Raw genomic sequence first — 21,659 nt, 5'->3', positions numbered from 1 at the left:
AAACATTTTTAAAACAGATGGTCGGGTCTCTCCAAATGCGATAGCCAGTTTCCTGGCTACCTAACATCTTTTGAGACCCTGTGTAAATGTGCCCTGAACTGTGCCATGCTGTACCCTATATTAATAGTTCACTAGTGTATGGTAGAGGTGGAAGCAGCGCTGCCCACATTGATTTATGTCTATTCTGAGAGCAAGTTCCTGTTGCTGTCAGAATAAACAGGTCAGTGTTGCAGCTGAAAGCATTCCTACAAACAGAAATGATTAACAATAAAACAGTAACAATAAAACAGTAAAAGTAGAAGAATCACAAAAAATGACAGCAACAAAAAAAAACAAACTATTTTTGAATTTTACATTTTTTTATTTTTTGGGGGGGGATTTGTATTTTTACTTTTTTTTTTTTACTTTTTTTTTCAAACTTTAAACATTTTTAAAACAGATGGTCGGGTCTCTCCAAATGCGATAGCCAGTTTTCTGACTACCTAACATCTTTCGAGACCCTGTGTAAATGTGCCCTGAACTGTGCCGTGCTGTACCCTATATTAATAGTTCACTAGTGTATGGTAGAGGCGGAAGCAGCGCTGCCCACATTGATTTATGTCTATTCTGAGAGCAAGTTCCTGTTGCTGTCAGAATAAACAGGTCAGTGTTGCAGCTGAAAGCATTCCTACAAACAGAAATGATTAACAATAAAACAGTAACAATAAAACAGTAAAAGTAGAAGAATCACAAAAAATGACAACAAAAAAACTAACTATTTTTGATTTTTACATTTTTTTATTTTTTGGGGGGGATTTGTATTTTTAATTTTTTTTTTTTTACTTTTTTTTTCACGTCCACGTATAAGTGGTACCTCATATGGAAAAAGGATGACACCAAGTCCCAAACTATCTTGCCACTGCTCCCCATGTAGTCTGGGCATCCGGGGGGCTCCACGTGACTATATTTTTCCTCATAAATCTGAAACTTACATGTATAGCCTGTTGCCCTCTCACAGGTCTTATACATCTTGACCCCATATCTGGCACGCTTGCTGGGGAGAAACTGTTTGATTACAAGGCAGCCAGAAAATTGAATGAGGGACTCATCAATGCAGATGTTTTTATGGGGAGTATACATATCTGCAAATTTTTGGTTAAAGTGATTTACGAGGGGCCGAATTTTGTGGAGCCGGTCAAATTCAGGGTCACCCCGAGGACGACTGAGTGTGTTGTCGTAGAAGTGCATAAAACGCATTATCGTCTCATATCTATGCCTGGCCATGGCAGTAGAGAACACGGACATATGAACAAGCGGGCCTGTGGACCAATACAACCGCAATTGATATTTTTTATTAATGCCCATGTTGCAGGCAATCTGACGCTATCTGGGAGGGGCGCTAACTGGCGCTAACACTATCGGAAGTCACCGGTGACACTAATACAGTGATCAGTAAAAATCTGTTCACTGTAATCAATGACACTGGTGACAGGGCAGTGAGGGCGTTAACTGGGGGGGGGGAGGCGATCAAGGGGTTAAATGGGATTACTGGTGTACTAGCGGGAAAACTGGCGCTATCTGGGATGGGCGCTAACACTATTGGAAGTCGCCAGGGACACTGATACAGTGATCAGTAAACATGTGTTCACTGATCAATGACACAGGTGACAGGGAATTGAAGGGGTTAACTGGGGGGGGGTGAAGAGAGTGTTAAATGTGTCCTAGGTGTGTTCTATCTGTGGGTTAGTGCTGTTTTACTCACATTTCTTCTGTCTTCTTCTCTGAAAACTTAGCCACTCATGTGTGCTCCGTCCTGTAGTCCAATGCAACGTTGTGTAAGAGTGATGGTTTCAGCCTCATTGTCGAACTCTGGAATAATCCTCAGTCTTCAAAACCTCCTGGCTAACCTATGACAAAAAAAACACAACACCTATATCAATATTACTGTATTGGGAGCAAGTAGTCAATCATCTACTTAACATAAATTACACTAAAAATGGAAAAACATGTTTACACCCACAACCACACACATATTAATATATAAAGTTATACACATGTATGTTTTGAGTCTTAAAATGTGGAAAGAAAACTTAGCCATTTTAGTGTGCTCCGTCCTGTAGTCCAATGCAACGTTGTGCAAGAGTGATGGTTTCAGCCTCATTGTCGAACTTTGGAATAATCCTCAGTCTTTAAAACCTCTTGGCTAACCTATGACAAAAAAGAAAACAACACATATATAAATATTTCTGCATTTGGACCAAGTAACCAATCATCTACTTAACAAAAATTACGCTAAATATGTAAAAACATGCAAAGACCCACAACCACACACATATTAATATATAAAGTTATACACATGTATGTTTTGAGTCTTAAAATGTGGAAGGAAAACTTAGCATCCACCCACTTCTAATGGTGGGCACACATGAAATGTGCCAACAGATATAAAATATGTATGCCGAAGCATAGGGTCCATCCACCGATTGGCCACCCCAGGCCCCCATGCTTTGGCATATATTCTCTTTTTTTAACTGCGGATGAAAAATCTTATCCAACAGCACTGCCCACATTGATTTATGTCTAATCTGAGAGCAAGTTCCTGTTGCTGTCAGAATAAAACGGTCAGTGTTGCAGCTGAAAGCATTCCTACAAACAGAAATGATTAACAATAAAACAGTAACAGTAAAACAGTAAAAGTAGAAGAATCACAAAAAATGACAGCAACAAAAAAAACTAACTATTTTTGATTTTTAAATTTTTTTATTTTTTGGGGGATTTGTATTTTTACTTTTTTTTTTTTTACTTTTTTTTTCAAACTTTAAACATTTTTAAAACAGATGGTCGGGTCTCTCCAAATGCAATAGCCAGTTTCCTGACTACCTAACATCTTTCGAGACCCTGTGTAAATGTGCCCTGAACTGTGCCGTGCTGTACCCTATATTAATAGTTCACTAGTGTATGGTAGAGGCGGAAGCAGCGCTGCCCACATTGATTTATGTCTATTCTGAGAGCAAGTTCCTGCTGCTGTCAGAATAAACAGGTCAGTGTTGCAGCTGAAAGCATTCCTACAAACAGAAATGATTAACAATAAAACAGTAACAATAAAACAGTAAAAGTAGAAGAATCACAAAAAATGACAGCAACAAAAAAAACTATTTTTGATTTTTAAATTTTTTTATTTTTTGGGAAGGATTTGTACTTTTAATTTTTTTTTTTTTTACTTTTTTTTCAAACTTTAAACATTTTTAAAACAGATGGTCGGGTCTCTCCAAATGCGATAGCCAGTTTCCTGGCTACCTAACATCTTTTGAGACCCTGTGTAAATGTGCCCTGAACTGTGCCATGCTGTACCCTATATTAATAGTTCACTAGTGTATGGTAGAGGTGGAAGCAGCGCTGCCCACATTGATTTATGTCTATTCTGAGAGCAAGTTCCTGTTGCTGTCAGAATAAACAGGTCAGTGTTGCAGCTGAAAGCATTCCTACAAACAGAAATGATTAACAATAAAACAGTAACAATAAAACAGTAAAAGTAGAAGAATCACAAAAGATGACAGCAACAAAAAAAACAAACTATTTTTGATTTTTAAATTTTTTTATTTTTTGGGGGGGATTTGTATTTTTAATTTTTTTTTTTTACTTTTTTTTTCACGTCCACGTATCAGTGGTACCTCGTATGGAAAAAGGATGACACCAAGTCCCAAACTATCTTGCCACTGCTCCCCATGTAGTCTGGGCATCCGGGGGGCTCCACGTGACTATATTTTTCCTCATAAATCTGAAACTTACATGTATAGCCTGTTGCCCTCTCACAGGTCTTATACATCTTGACCCCATATCTGGCACGCTTGCTGGGGAGAAACTGTTTGATTACAAGGCAGCCAGAAAATTGAATGAGGGACTCATCAATGCAGATGTTTTTATGGGGAGTATGCATATCTGCAAATTTTTGGTTAAAGTGATTTACGAGGGGCCGAATTTTGTGGAGCCGGTCAAATTCAGGGTCACCCCGAGGACGACTGAGTGTGTTGTCGTAGAAGTGCATAAAACGCATTATCGTCTCATATCTATGCCTGGCCATGGCAGTAGAGAACACGGACATATGAACAAGCGGGCCTGTGGACCAATACAACCGCAATTGATATTTTTTATTAATGCCCATGTTGCAGGCAATCTGACGCTATCTGGGAGGGGCGCTAACTGGCGCTAACACTATCGGAAGTCACCGGTGACACTAATACAGTGATCAGTAAAAATCTGTTCACTGTAATCAATGACACTGGTGACAGGGCAGTGAGGGCGTTAACTGGGGGGGGGGAGGCGATCAAGGGGTTAAATGGGATTACTGGTGTACTAGCGGGAAAACTGGCGCTATCTGGGATGGGCGCTAACACTATTGGAAGTCGCCAGGGACACTGATACAGTGATCAGTAAACATGTGTTCACTGATCAATGACACAGGTGACAGGGAATTGAAGGGGTTAACTGGGGGGGGGGTGAAGAGAGGGTTAAATGTGTCCTAGGTGTGTTCTATCTGTGGGTTAGTGCTGTTTTACTCACATTTCTTCTGTCTTCTTCTCTGAAAACTTAGCCACTCATGTGTGCTCCGTCCTGTAGTCCAATGCAACGTTGTGTAAGAGTGATGGTTTCAGCCTCATTGTCGAACTCTGGAATAATCCTCAGTCTTCAAAACCTCCTGGCTAACCTATGACAAAAAAAACACAACACCTATATCAATATTACTGTATTGGGAGCAAGTAGTCAATCATCTACTTAACATAAATTACACTAAAAATGGAAAAACATGTTTACACCCACAACCACACACATATTAATATATAAAGTTATACACATGTATGTTTTGAGTCTTAAAATGTGGAAAGAAAACTTAGCCATTTTAGTGTGCTCCGTCCTGTAGTCCAATGCAACGTTGTGCAAGAGTGATGGTTTCAGCCTCATTGTCGAACTTTGGAATAATCCTCAGTCTTTAAAACCTCTTGGCTAACCTATGACAAAAAAGAAAACAACACATATATAAATATTTCTGCATTTGGACCAAGTAACCAATCATCTACTTAACAAAAATTACGCTAAATATGTAAAAACATGCAAAGACCCACAACCACACACATATTAATATATAAAGTTATACACATGTATGTTTTGAGTCTTAAAATGTGGAAGGAAAACTTAGCATCCACCCACTTCTAATGGTGGGCACACATGAAATGTGCCAACAGATATAAAATATGTATGCCGAAGCATAGGGTCCATCCACCGATTGGCCACCCCAGGCCCCCATGCTTTGGCATATATTCTCTTTTTTTAACTGCGGATGAAAAATCTCATCCAACAGCACTGCCCACATTGATTTATGTCTATTCTGAGAGCAAGTTCCTGTTGCTGTCAGAATAAAACGGTCAGTGTTGCAGCTGAAAACATTCCTACAAACAGAAATGATTAACAATAAAACAGTAACAATAAAACAGTAAAAGTAGAAGAATCACAAAAAATGACAGCAACAAAAAAAACTAACTTTTTGATTTTTAAATTTTTTTATTTTTTGGGAAGGATTTGTACTTTTAATTATTTTTTTTTTTACTTTTTTTTTCAAACTTTAAACATTTTTAAAACAGATGGTCGGGTCTCTCCAAATGCGATAGCCAGTTTCCTGGCTACCTAACATCTTTTGAGACCCTGTGTAAATGTGCCCTGAACTGTGCCATGCTGTACCCTATATTAATAGTTCACTAGTGTATGGTAGAGGTGGAAGCAGCGCTGCCCACATTGATTTATGTCTATTCTGAGAGCAAGTTCCTGTTGCTGTCAGAATAAACAGGTCAGTGTTGCAGCTGAAAGCATTCCTACAAACAGAAATGATTAACAATAAAACAGTAACAGTAAAACAGTAAAAGTAGAAGAATCACAAAAAATGACAGCAACAAAAAAAACTATTTTTGATTTTTAAATTTTTTTATTTTTTGGGGGGATTTGTATTTTTACTTTTTTTTTTTTTACTTTTTTTTTCAAACTTTAAACATTTTTAAAACAGATGGTCGGGTCTCTCCAAATGCGATAGCCAGTTTCCTGACTACCTAACATCTTTCGAGACCCTGTGTAAATGTGCCCTGAACTGTGCCGTGCTGTACCCTATATTAATAGTTCACTAGTGTATGGTAGAGGCGGAACCAGCGCTGCCCACATTGATTTATGTCTATTCTGAGAGCAAGTTCCTGTTGCTGTCAGAATAAACAGGTCAGTGTTGCAGCTGAAGGCATTCCTACAAACAGAAATGATTAACAATAAAACAGTAACAATAAAACAGTAAAAGTAGAAGAATCACAAAAAATGACAGCAACAAAAAAAACTAACTATTTTTGATTTTTAAATTTTTTTATTTTTTGGGAAGGATTTGTACTTTTAATTTTTTTTTTTTTTTTACTTTTTTTTTCAAACTTTAAACATTTTTAAAACAGATGGTCGGGTCTCTCCAAATGCGATAGCCAGTTTCCTGGCTACCTAACATCTTTTGAGACCCTGTGTAAATGTGCCCTGAACTGTGCCGTGCTGTACCCTATATTAATAGTTCACTAGTGTATGGTAGAGGTGGAAGCAGCGCTGCCCACATTGATTTATGTCTATTCTGAGAGCAAGTTCCTGTTGCTGTCAGAATAAACAGGTCAGTGTTGCAGCTGAAAGCATTCCTACAAACAGAAATGATTAACAATAAAACAGTAACAATAAAACAGTAAAAGTAGAAGAATCACAAAAAATGACAGCAACAAAAAAAACAAACTTTTTGATTTTTAAATTTTTTTATTTTTTTTGGGGGGGATTTGTATTTTTACTTTTTTTTTTTACTTTTTTTTTCAAACTTTAAACATTTTTAAAACAGATGGTCGGGTCTCTCCAAATGCGATAGCCAGTTTTCTGACTACCTAACATCTTTCGAGACCCTGTGTAAATGTGCCCTGAACTGTGCCGTGCTGTACCCTATATTAATAGTTCACTAGTGTATGGTAGAGGCGGAAGCAGCGCTGCCCACATTGATTTATGTCTATTCTGAGAGCAAGTTCCTGTTGCTGTCAGAATAAACAGGTCAGTGTTGCAGCTGAAAGCATTCCTACAAACAGAAATGATTAACAATAAAACAGTAACAATAAAACAGTAAAAGTAGAAGAATCACAAAAAATGACAATAAAAAAACTAACTATTTTTGATTTTTACATTTTTTTATTTTTTGGGGGGATTTGTATTTTTAATTTTTTTTTTTTTTACTTTTTTTTTCACGTCCACGTATAAGTGGTACCTCATATGGAAAAAGGATGACACCAAGTCCCAAACTATCTTGCCACTGCTCCCCATGTAGTCTGGGCATCCGGGGGGCTCCACGTGACTATATTTTTCCTCATAAATCTGAAACTTACATGTATAGCCTGTTGCCCTCTCACAGGTCTTATACATCTTGACCCCATATCTGGCACGCTTGCTGGGGAGAAACTGTTTGATTACAAGGCAGCCAGAAAATTGAATGAGGGACTCATCAATGCAGATGTTTTTATGGGGAGTATACATATCTGCAAATTTTTGGTTAAAGTGATTTACGAGGGGCCGAATTTTGTGGAGCCGGTCAAATTCAGGGTCACCCCGAGGACGACTGAGTGTGTTGTCGTAGAAGTGCATAAAACGCATTATCGTCTCATATCTATGCCTGGCCATGGCAGTAGAGAACACGGACATATGAACAAGCGGGCCTGTGGACCAATACAACCGCAATTGATATTTTTTATTAATGCCCATGTTGCAGGCAATCTGACGCTATCTGGGAGGGGCGCTAACTGGCGCTAACACTATCGGAAGTCACCGGTGACACTAATACAGTGATCAGTAAAAATCTGTTCACTGTAATCAATGACACTGGTGACAGGGCAGTGAGGGCGTTAACTGGGGGGGGGAGGCGATCAAGGGGTTAAATGGGATTACTGGTGTACTAGCGGGAAAACTGGCGCTATCTGGGATGGGCGCTAACACTATTGGAAGTCGCCAGGGACACTGATACAGTGATCAGTAAACATGTGTTCACTGATCAATGACACAGGTGACAGGGAATTGAAGGGGTTAACTGGGGGGGGGGGTGAAGAGAGGGTTAAATGTGTCCTAGGTGTGTTCTATCTGTGGGTTAGTGCTGTTTTACTCACATTTCTTCTGTCTTCTTCTCTGAAAACTTAGCCACTCATGTGTGCTCCGTCCTGTAGTCCAATGCAACGTTGTGTAAGAGTGATGGTTTCAGCCTCATTGTCGAACTCTGGAATAATCCTCAGTCTTCAAAACCTCCTGGCTAACCTATGACAAAAAAAACACAACACCTATATCAATATTACTGTATTGGGAGCAAGTAGTCAATCATCTACTTAACATAAATTACACTAAAAATGGAAAAACATGTTTACACCCACAACCACACACATATTAATATATAAAGTTATACACATGTATGTTTTGAGTCTTAAAATGTGGAAAGAAAACTTAGCCATTTTAGTGTGCTCCGTCCTGTAGTCCAATGCAACGTTGTGCAAGAGTGATGGTTTCAGCCTCATTGTCGAACTTTGGAATAATCCTCAGTCTTTAAAACCTCTTGGCTAACCTATGACAAAAAAGAAAACAACACATATATAAATATTTCTGCATTTGGACCAAGTAACCAATCATCTACTTAACAAAAATTACGCTAAATATGTAAAAACATGCAAAGACCCACAACCACACACATATTAATATATAAAGTTATACACATGTATGTTTTGAGTCTTAAAATGTGGAAGGAAAACTTAGCATCCACCCACTTCTAATGGTGGGCACACATGAAATGTGCCAACAGATATAAAATATGTATGCCAAAGCATAGGGTCCATCCACCGATTGGCCACCCCAGGCCCCCATGCTTTGGCATATATTCTCTTTTTTTAACTGCGGATGAAAAATCTCATCCAACAGCACTGCCCACATTGATTTATGTCTATTCTGAGAGCAAGTTCCTGTTGCTGTCAGAATAAAACGGTCAGTGTTGCAGCTGAAAACATTCCTACAAACAGAAATGATTAACAATAAAACAGTAACAGTAAAACAGTAAAAGTAGAAGAATCACAAAAAATGACAGCAACAAAAAAAACTAACTATTTTTGATTTTTAAATTTTTTTATTTTTTGGGGGGATTTGTATTTTTACTTTTTTTTTTTTTACTTTTTTTTTCAAACTTTAAACATTTTTAAAACAGATGGTCGGGTCTCTCCAAATGCAATAGCCAGTTTCCTGACTACCTAACATCTTTCGAGACCCTGTGTAAATGTGCCCTGAACTGTGCCGTGCTGTACCCTATATTAATAGTTCACTAGTGTATGGTAGAGGCGGAAGCAGCGCTGCCCACATTGATTTATGTCTATTCTGAGAGCAAGTTCCTGCTGCTGTCAGAATAAACAGGTCAGTGTTGCAGCTGAAAGCATTCCTACAAACAGAAATGATTAACAATAAAACAGTAACAATAAAACAGTAAAAGTAGAAGAATCACAAAAAATGACAGCAACAAAAAAAACTAACTATTTTTGATTTTTAAATTTTTTTATTTTTTGGGAAGGATTTGTACTTTTAATTTTTTTTTTTTTACTTTTTTTTCAAACTTTAAACATTTTTAAAACAGATGGTCGGGTCTCTCCAAATGCGATAGCCAGTTTCCTGGCTACCTAACATCTTTTGAGACCCTGTGTAAATGTGCCCTGAACTGTGCCATGCTGTACCCTATATTAATAGTTCACTAGTGTATGGTAGAGGTGGAAGCAGCGCTGCCCACATTGATTTATGTCTATTCTGAGAGCAAGTTCCTGTTGCTGTCAGAATAAACAGGTCAGTGTTGCAGCTGAAAGCATTCCTACAAACAGAAATGATTAACAATAAAACAGTAACAATAAAACAGTAAAAGTAGAAGAATCACAAAAGATGACAGCAACAAAAAAAACAAACTATGTTTGATTTTTAAATTTTTTTATTTTTTGGGGGGGATTTGTATTTTTACTTTTTTTTTTTTTACTTTTTTTTTTCAAACTTTAAACATTTTTAAAACAGATGGTCGGGTCTCTCCAAATGCGATAGCCAGTTTTCTGACTACCTAACATCTTTCGAGACCCTGTGTAAATGTGCCCTGAACTGTGCCGTGCTGTACCCTATATTAATAGTTCACTAGTGTATGGTAGAGGCGGAAGCAGCGCTGCCCACATTGATTTATGTCTATTCTGAGAGCAAGTTCCTGTTGCTGTCAGAATAAACAGGTCAGTGTTGCAGCTGAAAGCATTCCTACAAACAGAAATGATTAACAATAAAACAGTAACAATAAAACAGTAAAAGTAGAAGAATCACAAAAAATGACAACAAAAAAACTAACTATTTTTGATTTTTACATTTTTTTATTTTTTGGGGGGGATTTGTATTTTTAATTTTTTTTTTTTTACTTTTTTTTTCACGTCCACGTATAAGTGGTACCTCATATGGAAAAAGGATGACACCAAGTCCCAAACTATCTTGCCACTGCTCCCCATGTAGTCTGGGCATCCGGGGGGCTCCACGTGACTATATTTTTCCTCATAAATCTGAAACTTACATGTATAGCCTGTTGCCCTCTCACAGGTCTTATACATCTTGACCCCATATCTGGCACGCTTGCTGGGGAGAAACTGTTTGATTACAAGGCAGCCAGAAAATTGAATGAGGGACTCATCAATGCAGATGTTTTTATGGGGAGTATACATATCTGCAAATTTTTGGTTAAAGTGATTTACGAGGGGCCGAATTTTGTGGAGCCGGTCAAATTCAGGGTCACCCCGAGGACGACTGAGTGTGTTGTCGTAGAAGTGCATAAAACGCATTATCGTCTCATATCTATGCCTGGCCATGGCAGTAGAGAACACGGACATATGAACAAGCGGGCCTGTGGACCAATACAACCGCAATTGATATTTTTTATTAATGCCCATGTTGCAGGCAATCTGACGCTATCTGGGAGGGGCGCTAACTGGCGCTAACACTATCGGAAGTCACCGGTGACACTAATACAGTGATCAGTAAAAATCTGTTCACTGTAATCAATGACACTGGTGACAGGGCAGTGAGGGCGTTAACTGGGGGGGGGGAGGCGATCAAGGGGTTAAATGGGATTACTGTTGTACTAGCGGGAAAACTGGAGCTATCTGGGATGGGCGCTAACACTATTGGAAGTCGCCAGGGACACTGATACAGTGATCAGTAAACATGTGTTCACTGATCAATGACACAGGTGACAGGGAATTGAAGGGGTTAACTGGGGGGGGTGAAGAGAGGGTTAAATGTGTCCTAGGTGTGTTCTATCTGTGGGTTAGTGCTGTTTTACTCACATTTCTTCTGTCTTCTTCTCTGAAAACTTAGCCACTCATGTGTGCTCCGTCCTGTAGTCCAATGCAACGTTGTGTAAGAGTGATGGTTTCAGCCTCATTGTCGAACTCTGGAATAATCCTCAGTCTTCAAAACCTCCTGGCTAACCTATGACAAAAAAAACACAACACCTATATCAATATTACTGTATTGGGAGCAAGTAGTCAATCATCTACTTAACATAAATTACACTAAAAATGGAAAAACATGTTTACACCCACAACCACACACATATTAATATATAAAGTTATACACATGTATGTTTTGAGTCTTAAAATGTGGAAAGAAAACTTAGCCATTTTAGTGTGCTCCGTCCTGTAGTCCAATGCAACGTTGTGCAAGAGTGATGGTTTCAGCCTCATTGTCGAACTTTGGAATAATCCTCAGTCTTTAAAACCTCTTGGCTAACCTATGACAAAAAAGAAAACAACACATATATAAATATTTCTGCATTTGGACCAAGTAACCAATCATCTACTTAACAAAAATTACGCTAAATATGTAAAAACATGCAAAGACCCACAACCACACACATATTAATATATAAAGTTATACACATGTATGTTTTGAGTCTTAAAATGTGGAAGGAAAACTTAGCATCCACCCACTTCTAATGGTGGGCACACATGAAATGTGCCAACAGATATAAAATATGTATGCCGAAGCATAGGGTCCATCCACCGATTGGCCACCCCAGGCCCCCATGCTTTGGCATGTATTCTCTTTTTTTAACTGCGGATAAAAAATCTCATCCAACAGCACTGCCCACATTGATTTATGTCTATTCTGAGAGCAAGTTCCTGTTGCTGTCAGAATAAAACGGTCAGTGTTGCAGCTGAAAACATTCCTACAAACAGAAATGATTAACAATAAAACAGTAACAGTAAAACAGTAAAAGTAGAAGAATCACAAAAAATGACAGCAACAAAAAAAACTAACTATTTTTGATTTTTAAATTTTTTTATTTTTTGGGAAGGATTTGTACTTTTAATTTTTTTTTTTTTTACTTTTTTTTCAAACTTTAAACATTTTTAAAACAGATGGTCGGGTCTCTCCAAATGCGATAGCCAGTTTCCTGGCTACCTAACATCTTTTGAGACCCTGTGTAAATGTGCCCTGAACTGTGCCATGCTGTACCCTATATTAATAGTTCACTAGTGTATGGTAGAGGTGGAAGCAGCGCTGCCCACATTGATTTATGTCTATTCTGAGAGCAAGTTCCTGTTGCTGTCAGAATAAACAGGTCAGTGTTGCAGCTGAAAGCATTCCTACAAACAGAAATGATTAACAATAAAACAGTAACAATAAAACAGTAAAAGTAGAAGAATCACAAAAGATGACAGCAACAAAAAAAACAAACTATTTTTGATTTTTAAATTTTTTTATTTTTTGGGGGGGATTTGTATTTTTACTTTTTTTTTTTTTACTTTTTTTTTTCAAACTTTAAACATTTTTAAAACAGATGGTCGGGTCTCTCCAAATGCGATAGCCAGTTTTCTGACTACCTAACATCTTTCGAGACCCTGTGTAAATGTGCCCTGAACTGTGCCGTGCTGTACCCTATATTAATAGTTCACTAGTGTATGGTAGAGGCGGAAGCAGCGCTGCCCACATTGATTTATGTCTATTCTGAGAGCAAGTTCCTGTTGCTGTCAGAATAAACAGGTCAGTGTTGCAGCTGAAAGCATTCCTACAAACAGAAATGATTAACAATAAAACAGTAACAATAAAACAGTAAAAGTAGAAGAATCACAAAAAATGACAACAAAAAAACTAACTATTTTTGATTTTTACATTTTTTATTTTTTGGGGGGATTTGTATTTTTAATTTTTTTTTTTTTACTTTTTTTTTCACGTCCACGTATAAGTGGTACCTCATATGGAAAAAGGATGACACCAAGTGCCAAACTATCTTGCCACTGCTCCCCATGTAGTCTGGGCATCCGGGGGGCTCCACGTGGCTATATTTTTCCTCATAAATCTGAAACTTACATGTATAGCCTGTTGCCCTCTCACAGGTCTTATACATCTTGACCCCATATCTGGCACGCTTGCTGGGGAGAAACTGTTTGATTACAAGGCAGCCAGAAAATTGAATGAGGGACTCATCAATGCAGATGTTTTTATGGGGAGTATACATATCTGCAAATTTTTGGTTAAAGTGATTTACGAGGGGCCGAATTTTGTGGAGCCGGTCAAATTCAGGGTCACCCCGAGGACGACTGAGTGTGTTGTCGTAGAAGTGCATAAAACGCATTATCGTCTCATATCTATGCCTGGCCATGGCAGTAGAGAACACGGACATATGAACAAGCGGGCCTGTGGACCAATACAACCGCAATTGATATTTTTTATTAATGCCCATGTTGCAGGCAATCTGACGCTATCTGGGAGGGGCGCTAACTGGCGCTAACACTATCGGAAGTCACCGGTGACACTAATACAGTGATCAGTAAAAATCTGTTCACTGTAATCAATGACACTGGTGACAGGGCAGTGAGGGCGTTAACTGGGGGGGGGGAGGCGATCAAGGGGTTAAATGGGATTACTGGTGTACTAGCGGGAAAACTGGAGCTATCTGGGATGGGCGCTAACACTATTGGAAGTCGCCAGGGACACTGATACAGTGATCAGTAAACATGTGTTCACTGATCAATGACACAGGTGACAGGGAATTGAAGGGGTTAACTGGGGGGGGGTGAAGAGAGGGTTAAATGTGTCCTAGGTGTGTTCTATCTGTGGGTTAGTGCTGTTTTACTCACATTTCTTCTGTCTTCTTCTCTGAAAACTTAGCCACTCATGTGTGCTCCGTCCTGTAGTCCAATGCAACGTTGTGTAAGAGTGATGGTTTCAGCCTCATTGTCGAACTCTGGAATAATCCTCAGTCTTCAAAACCTCCTGGCTAACCTATGACAAAAAAAACACAACACCTATATCAATATTACTGTATTGGGAGCAAGTAGTCAATCATCTACTTAACATAAATTACACTAAAAATGGAAAAACATGTTTACACCCACAACCACACACATATTAATATATAAAGTTATACACATGTATGTTTTGAGTCTTAAAATGTGGAAAGAAAACTTAGCCATTTTAGTGTGCTCCGTCCTGTAGTCCAATGCAACGTTGTGCAAGAGTGATGGTTTCAGCCTCATTGTCGAACTTTGGAATAATCCTCAGTCTTTAAAACCTCTTGGCTAACCTATGACAAAAAAGAAAACAACACATATATAAATATTTCTGCATTTGGACCAAGTAACCAATCATCTACTTAACAAAAATTACGCTAAATATGTAAAAACATGCAAAGACCCACAACCACACACATATTAATATATAAAGTTATACACATGTATGTTTTGAGTCTTAAAATGTGGAAGGAAAACTTAGCATCCACCCACTTCTAATGGTGGGCACACATGAAATGTGCCAACAGATATAAAATATGTATGCCGAAGCATAGGGTCCATCCACCGATTGGCCACCCCAGGCCCCCATGCTTTGGCATATATTCTCTTTTTTTAACTGCGGATGAAAAATCTCATCCAACAGCACTGCCCACATTGATTTATGTCTATTCTGAGAGCAAGTTCCTGTTGCTGTCAGAATAAAACGGTCAGTGTTGCAGCTGAAAACATTCCTACAAACAGAAATGATTAACAATAAAACAGTAACAGTAAAACAGTAAAAGTAGAAGAATCACAAAAAATGACAGCAACAAAAAAAACTAACTATTTTTGATTTTTAAATTTTTTTATTTTTTGGGGGGATTTGTTTTTTTACTTTTTTTTTTTTACTTTTTTTTTCAAACTTTAAACATTTTTAAAACAGATGGTCGGGTCTCTCCAAATGCAATAGCCAGTTTCCTGACTACCTAACATCTTTCGAGACCCTGTGTAAATGTGCCCTGAACTGTGCCGTGCTGTACCCTATATTAATAGTTCACTAGTGTATGGTAGAGGCGGAAGCAGCGCTGCCCACATTGATTTATGTCTATTCTGAGAGCAAGTTCCTGCTGCTGTCAGAATAAACAGGTCAGTGTTGCAGCTGAAAGCATTCCTACAAACAGAAATGATTAACAATAAAACAGTAACAATAAAACAGTAAAAGTAGAAGAATCACAAAAAATGACAGCAACAAAAAAAACTAACTATTTTTGATTTTTAAATTTTTTTATTTTTTGGGAAGGATTTGTACTTTTAATTTTTTTTTTTTTTACTTTTTTTTCAAACTTTAAACATTTTTAAAACAGATGGTCGGGTCTCTCCAAATGCGATAGCCAGTTTCCTGGCTACCTAACATCTTTTGAGGCCCTGTGTAAATGTGCCCTGAACTGTGCCATGCTGTACCCTATATTAATAGTTCACTAGTGTATGGTAGAGGTGGAAGCAGCGCTGCCCACATTGATTTATGTCTATTCTGAGAGCAAGTTCCTGTTGCTGTCAGAATAAACAGGTCAGTGTTGCAGCTGAAAGCATTCCTACAAACAGAAATGATTAACAATAAAACAGTAACAATAAAACAGTAAAAGTAGAAGAATCACAAAAAATGACAGCAACAAAAAAAACTAACTATTTTTGATTTTTACATTTTTTTATTTTTTGGGAAGGATTTGTACTTTTAATTTTTTTTTTTTTTACTTTTTTTTCAAACTTTAAACATTTTTAAAACAGATGGTCGGGTCTCTCCAAATGCGATAGCCAGTTTCCTGGCTACCTAACATCTTTTGAGACCCTGTGTAAATGTGCCCTGAACTGTGCCATGCTGTACCCTATATTAATAGTTCACTAGTGTATGGTAGAGGTGGAAGCAGCGCTGCCCACATTGATTTATGTCTATTCTGAGAGCAAGTTCCTGTTGCTGTCAGAATAAACAGGTCAGTGTTGCAGCTGAAAGCATTCCTACAAACAGAAATGATTAACAATAAAACAGTAACAATAAAACAGTAAAAGTAGAAGAATCACAAAAGATGACAGCAACAAAAAAAACAAACTATTTTTGATTTTTAAATTTTTTTATTTTTTGGGGGGGATTTGTATTTTTACTTTTTTTTTTTTTACTTTTTTTTTTCAAACTTTAAACATTTTTAAAACAGATGGTCGGGTCTCTCCAAATGCGATAGCCAGTTTTCTGACTACCTAACATCTTTCGAGACCCTGTGTAAATGTGCCCTGAACTGTGCCGTGCTGTACCCTATATTAATAGTTCACTAGTGTATGGTAGAGGCGGAAGCAGCGCTGCCCACATTGATTTATGTCTATTCTGAGAGCAAGTTCCTGTTGCTGTCAGAATAAACAGGTCAGTGTTGCAGCTGAAAGCATTCCTACAAACAGAAATGATTAACAATAAAACAGTAACAATAAAACAGTAAAAGTAGAAGAATCACAAAAAATGACAACAAAAAAACTAACTATTTTTGATTTTTACATTTTTTATTTTTTGGGGGGATTTGTATTTTTAATTTTTTTTTTTTTACTTTTTTTTTCACGTCCACGTATAAGTGGTACCTCATATGGAAAAAGGATGACACCAAGTCCCAAACTATCTTGCCACTGCTCCCCATGTAGTCTGGGCATCCGGGGGGCTCCACGTGACTATATTTTTCCTCATAAATCTGAAACTTACATGTATAGCCTGTTGCCCTCTCACAGGTCTTATACATCTTGACCCCATATCTGGCACGCTTGCTGGGGAGAAACTGTTTGATTACAAGGCAGCCAGAAAATTGAATGAGGGACTCATCAATGCAGATGTTTTTATGGGGAGTATACATATCTGCAAATTTTGGTTAAAGTGATTTACGAGGGGCCGAATTTTGTGGAGCCGGTCAAATTCAGGGTCACCCCGAGGACGACTGAGTGTGTTGTCGTAGAAGTGCATAAAACGCATTATCGTCTCATATCTATGCCTGGCCATGGCAGTAGAGAACACGGACATATGAACAAGCGGGCCTGTGGACCAATACAACCGCAATTGATATTTTTTATTAATGCCCATGTTGCAGGCAATCTGACGCTATCTGGGAGGGGCGCTAACTGGCGCTAACACTATCGGAAGTCACCGGTGACACTAATACAGTGATCAGTAAAAATCTGTTCACTGTAATCAATGACACTGGTGACAGGGCAGTGAGGGCGTTAACTGGGGGGGGGGAGGCGATCAAGGGGTTAAATGGGATTACTGGTGTACTAGCGGGAAAACTGGCGCTATCTGGGATGGGCGCTAACACTATTGGAAGTCGCCAGGGACACTGATACAGTGATCAGTAAACATGTGTTCACTGATCAATGACACAGGTGACAGGGAATTGAAGGGGTTAACTGGGGGGGGGTGAAGAGAGTGTTAAATGTGTCCTAGGTGTGTTCTATCTGTGGGTTAGTGCTGTTTTACTCACATTTCTTCTGTCTTCTTCTCTGAAAACTTAGCCACTCATGTGTGCTCCGTCCTGTAGTCCAATGCAACGTTGTGTAAGAGTGATGGTTTCAGCCTCATTGTCGAACTCTGGAATAATCCTCAGTCTTCAAAACCTCCTGGCTAACCTATGACAAAAAAAACACAACACCTATATCAATATTACTGTATTGGGAGCAAGTAGTCAATCATCTACTTAACATAAATTACACTAAAAATGGAAAAACATGTTTACACCCACAACCACACACATATTAATATATAAAGTTATACACATGTATGTTTTGAGTCTTAAAATGTGGAAAGAAAACTTAGCCATTTTAGTGTGCTCCGTCCTGTAGTCCAATGCAACGTTGTGCAAGAGTGATGGTTTCAGCCTCATTGTCGAACTTTGGAATAATCCTCAGTCTTTAAAACCTCTTGGCTAACCTATGACAAAAAAGAAAACAACACATATATAAATATTTCTGCATTTGGACCAAGTAACCAATCATCTACTTAACAAAAATTACGCTAAATATGTAAAAACATGCAAAGACCCACAACCACACACATATTAATATATAAAGTTATACACATGTATGTTTTGAGTCTTAAAATGTGGAAGGAAAACTTAGCATCCACCCACTTCTAATGGTGGGCACACATGAAATGTGCCAACAGATATAAAATATGTATGCCGAAGCATAGGGTCCATCCACCGATTGGCCACCCCAGGCCCCCATGCTTTGGCATATATTCTCTTTTTTTAACTGCGGATGAAAAATCTTATCCAACAGCACTGCCCACATTGATTTATGTCTAATCTGAGAGCAAGTTCCTGTTGCTGTCAGAATAAAACGGTCAGTGTTGCAGCTGAAAACATTCCTACAAACAGAAATGATTAACAATAAAACAGTAACAGTAAAACAGTAAAAGTAGAAGAATCACAAAAAATGACAGCAACAAAAAAAACTAACTATTTTTGATTTTTAAATTTTTTTATTTTTTGGGGGGATTTGTATTTTTACTTTTTTTTTTTTACTTTTTTTTTCAAACTTTAAACATTTTTAAAACAGATGGTCGGGTCTCTCCAAATGCAATAGCCAGTTTCCTGACTACCTAACATCTTTCGAGACCCTGTGTAAATGTGCCCTGAACTGTGCCGTGCTGTACCCTATATTAATAGTTCACTAGTGTATGGTAGAGGCGGAAGCAGCGCTGCCTACATTGATTTATGTCTATTCTGAGAGCAAGTTCCTGCTGCTGTCAGAATAAACAGGTCAGTGTTGCAGCTGAAAGCATTCCTACAAACAGAAATGATTAACAATAAAACAGTAACAATAAAACAGTAAAAGTAGAAGAATCACAAAAAATGACAGCAACAAAAAAAACTATTTTTGATTTTTAAATTTTTTTATTTTTTGGGAAGGATTTGTACTTTTAATTTTTTTTTTTTTTACTTTTTTTTCAAACTTTAAACATTTTTAAAACAGATGGTCGGGTCTCTCCAAATGCGATAGCCAGTTTCCTGGCTACCTAACATCTTTTGAGACCCTGTGTAAATGTGCCCTGAACTGTGCCATGCTGTACCCTATATTAATAGTTCACTAGTGTATGGTAGAGGTGGAAGCAGCGCTGCCCACATTGATTTATGTCTATTCTGAGAGCAAGTTCCTGTTGCTGTCAGAATAAACAGGTCAGTGTTGCAGCTGAAAGCATTCCTACAAACAGAAATGATTAACAATAAAACAGTAACAATAAAACAGTAAAAGTAGAAGAATCACAAAAGATGACAGCAACAAAAAAAACAAACTATGTTTGATTTTTAAATTTTTTTATTTTTTGGGGGGGATTTGTATTTTTACTTTTTTTTTTTTTACTTTTTTTTTTCAAACTTTAAACATTTTTAAAACAGATGGTCGGGTCTCTCCAAATGCGATAGCCAGTTTTCTGACTACCTAACATCTTTCGAGACCCTGTGTAAATGTGCCCTGAACTGTGCCGTGCTGTACCCTATATTAATAGTTCACTAGTGTATGGTAGAGGCGGAAGCAGCGCTGCCCACATTGATTTATGTCTATTCTGAGAGCAAGTTCCTGTTGCTGTCAGAATAAACAGGTCAGTGTTGCAGCTGAAAGCATTCCTACAAACAGAAATGATTAACAATAAAACAGTAACAATAAAACAGTAAAAGTAGAAGAATCACAAAAAATGACAACAAAAAAACTAACTATTTTTGATTTTTACATTTTTTATTTTTTGGGGGGATTTGTATTTTTAATTTTTTTTTTTTTACTTTTTTTTTCACGTCCACGTATAAGTGGTACCTCATATGGAAAAAGGATGACACCAAGTCCCAAACTATCTTGCCACTGCTCCCCATGTAGTCTGGGCATCCGGGGGGCTCCACGTGACTATATTTTTCCTCATAAATCTGAAACTTACATGTATAGCCTGTTGCCCTCTCACAGGTCTTATACATCTTGACCCCATATCTGGCACGCTTGCTGGGGAGAAACTGTTTGATTACAAGGCAGCCAGAAAATTGAATGAGGGACTCATCAATGCAGATGTTTTTATGGGGAGTATACATATCTGCAAATTTTTGGTTAAAGTGATTTACGAGGGGCCGAATTTTGTGGAGCCGGTCAAATTCAGGGTCACCCCGAGGACGACTGAGTGTGTTGTCGTAGAAGTGCATAAAACGCATTATCGTCTCATATCTATGCCTGGCCATGGCAGTAGAGAACACGGACATATGAACAAGCGGGCCTGTGGACGAATACAACCGCAATTGATATTTTTTATTAATGCCCATGTTGCAGGCAATCTGACGCTATCTGGGAGGGGCGCTAACTGGCGCTAACACTATCGGAAGTCACCGGTGACACTAATACAGTGATCAGTAAAAATCTGTTCACTGTAATCAATGACACTGGTGACAGGGCAGTGAGGGCGTTAACTGGGGGGGGGGAGGCGATCAAGGGGTTAAATGGGATTACTGTTGTACTAGCGGGAAAACTGGAGCTATCTGGGATGGGCGCTAACACTATTGGAAGTCGCCAGGGACACTGATACAGTGATCAGTAAACATGTGTTCACTGATCAATGACACAGGTGACAGGGAATTGAAGGGGTTAACTGGGGGGGGTGAAGAGAGGGTTAAATGTGTCCTAGGTGTGTTCTATCTGTGGGTTAGTGCTGTTTTACTCACATTTCTTCTGTCTTCTTCTCTGAAAACTTAGCCACTCATGTGTGCTCCGTCCTGTAGTCCAATGCAACGTTGTGTAAGAGTGATGGTTTCAGCCTCATTGTCGAACTCTGGAATAATCCTCAGTCTTCAAAACCTCCTGGCTAACCTATGACAAAAAAAACACAACACCTATATCAATATTACTGTATTGGGAGCAAGTAGTCAATCATCTACTTAACATAAATTACACTAAAAATGGAAAAACATGTTTACACCCACAACCACACACATATTAATATATAAAGTTATACACATGTATGTTTTGAGTCTTAAAATGTGGAAAGAAAACTTAGCCATTTTAGTGTGCTCCGTCCTGTAGTCCAATGCAACGTTGTGCAAGAGTGATGGTTTCAGCCTCATTGTCGAACTTTGGAATAATCCTCAGTCTTTAAAACCTCTTGGCTAACCTATGACAAAAAAGAAAACAACACATATATAAATATTTCTGCATTTGGACCAAGTAACCAATCATCTACTTAACAAAAATTACGCTAAATATGTAAAAACATGCAAAGACCCACAACCACACACATATTAATATATAAAGTTATACACATGTATGTTTTGAGTCTTA

This window comes from Staurois parvus, unplaced genomic scaffold (assembly GCF_062004578.1).
Source record: "Staurois parvus isolate SC_StPar_1 unplaced genomic scaffold, SC_StPar_1.0 ptg001805l, whole genome shotgun sequence".
Classification (NCBI taxonomy): domain Eukaryota; kingdom Metazoa; phylum Chordata; class Amphibia; order Anura; family Ranidae; genus Staurois; species Staurois parvus.
Note: the sequence above shows the minus strand (reverse complement) of the source record.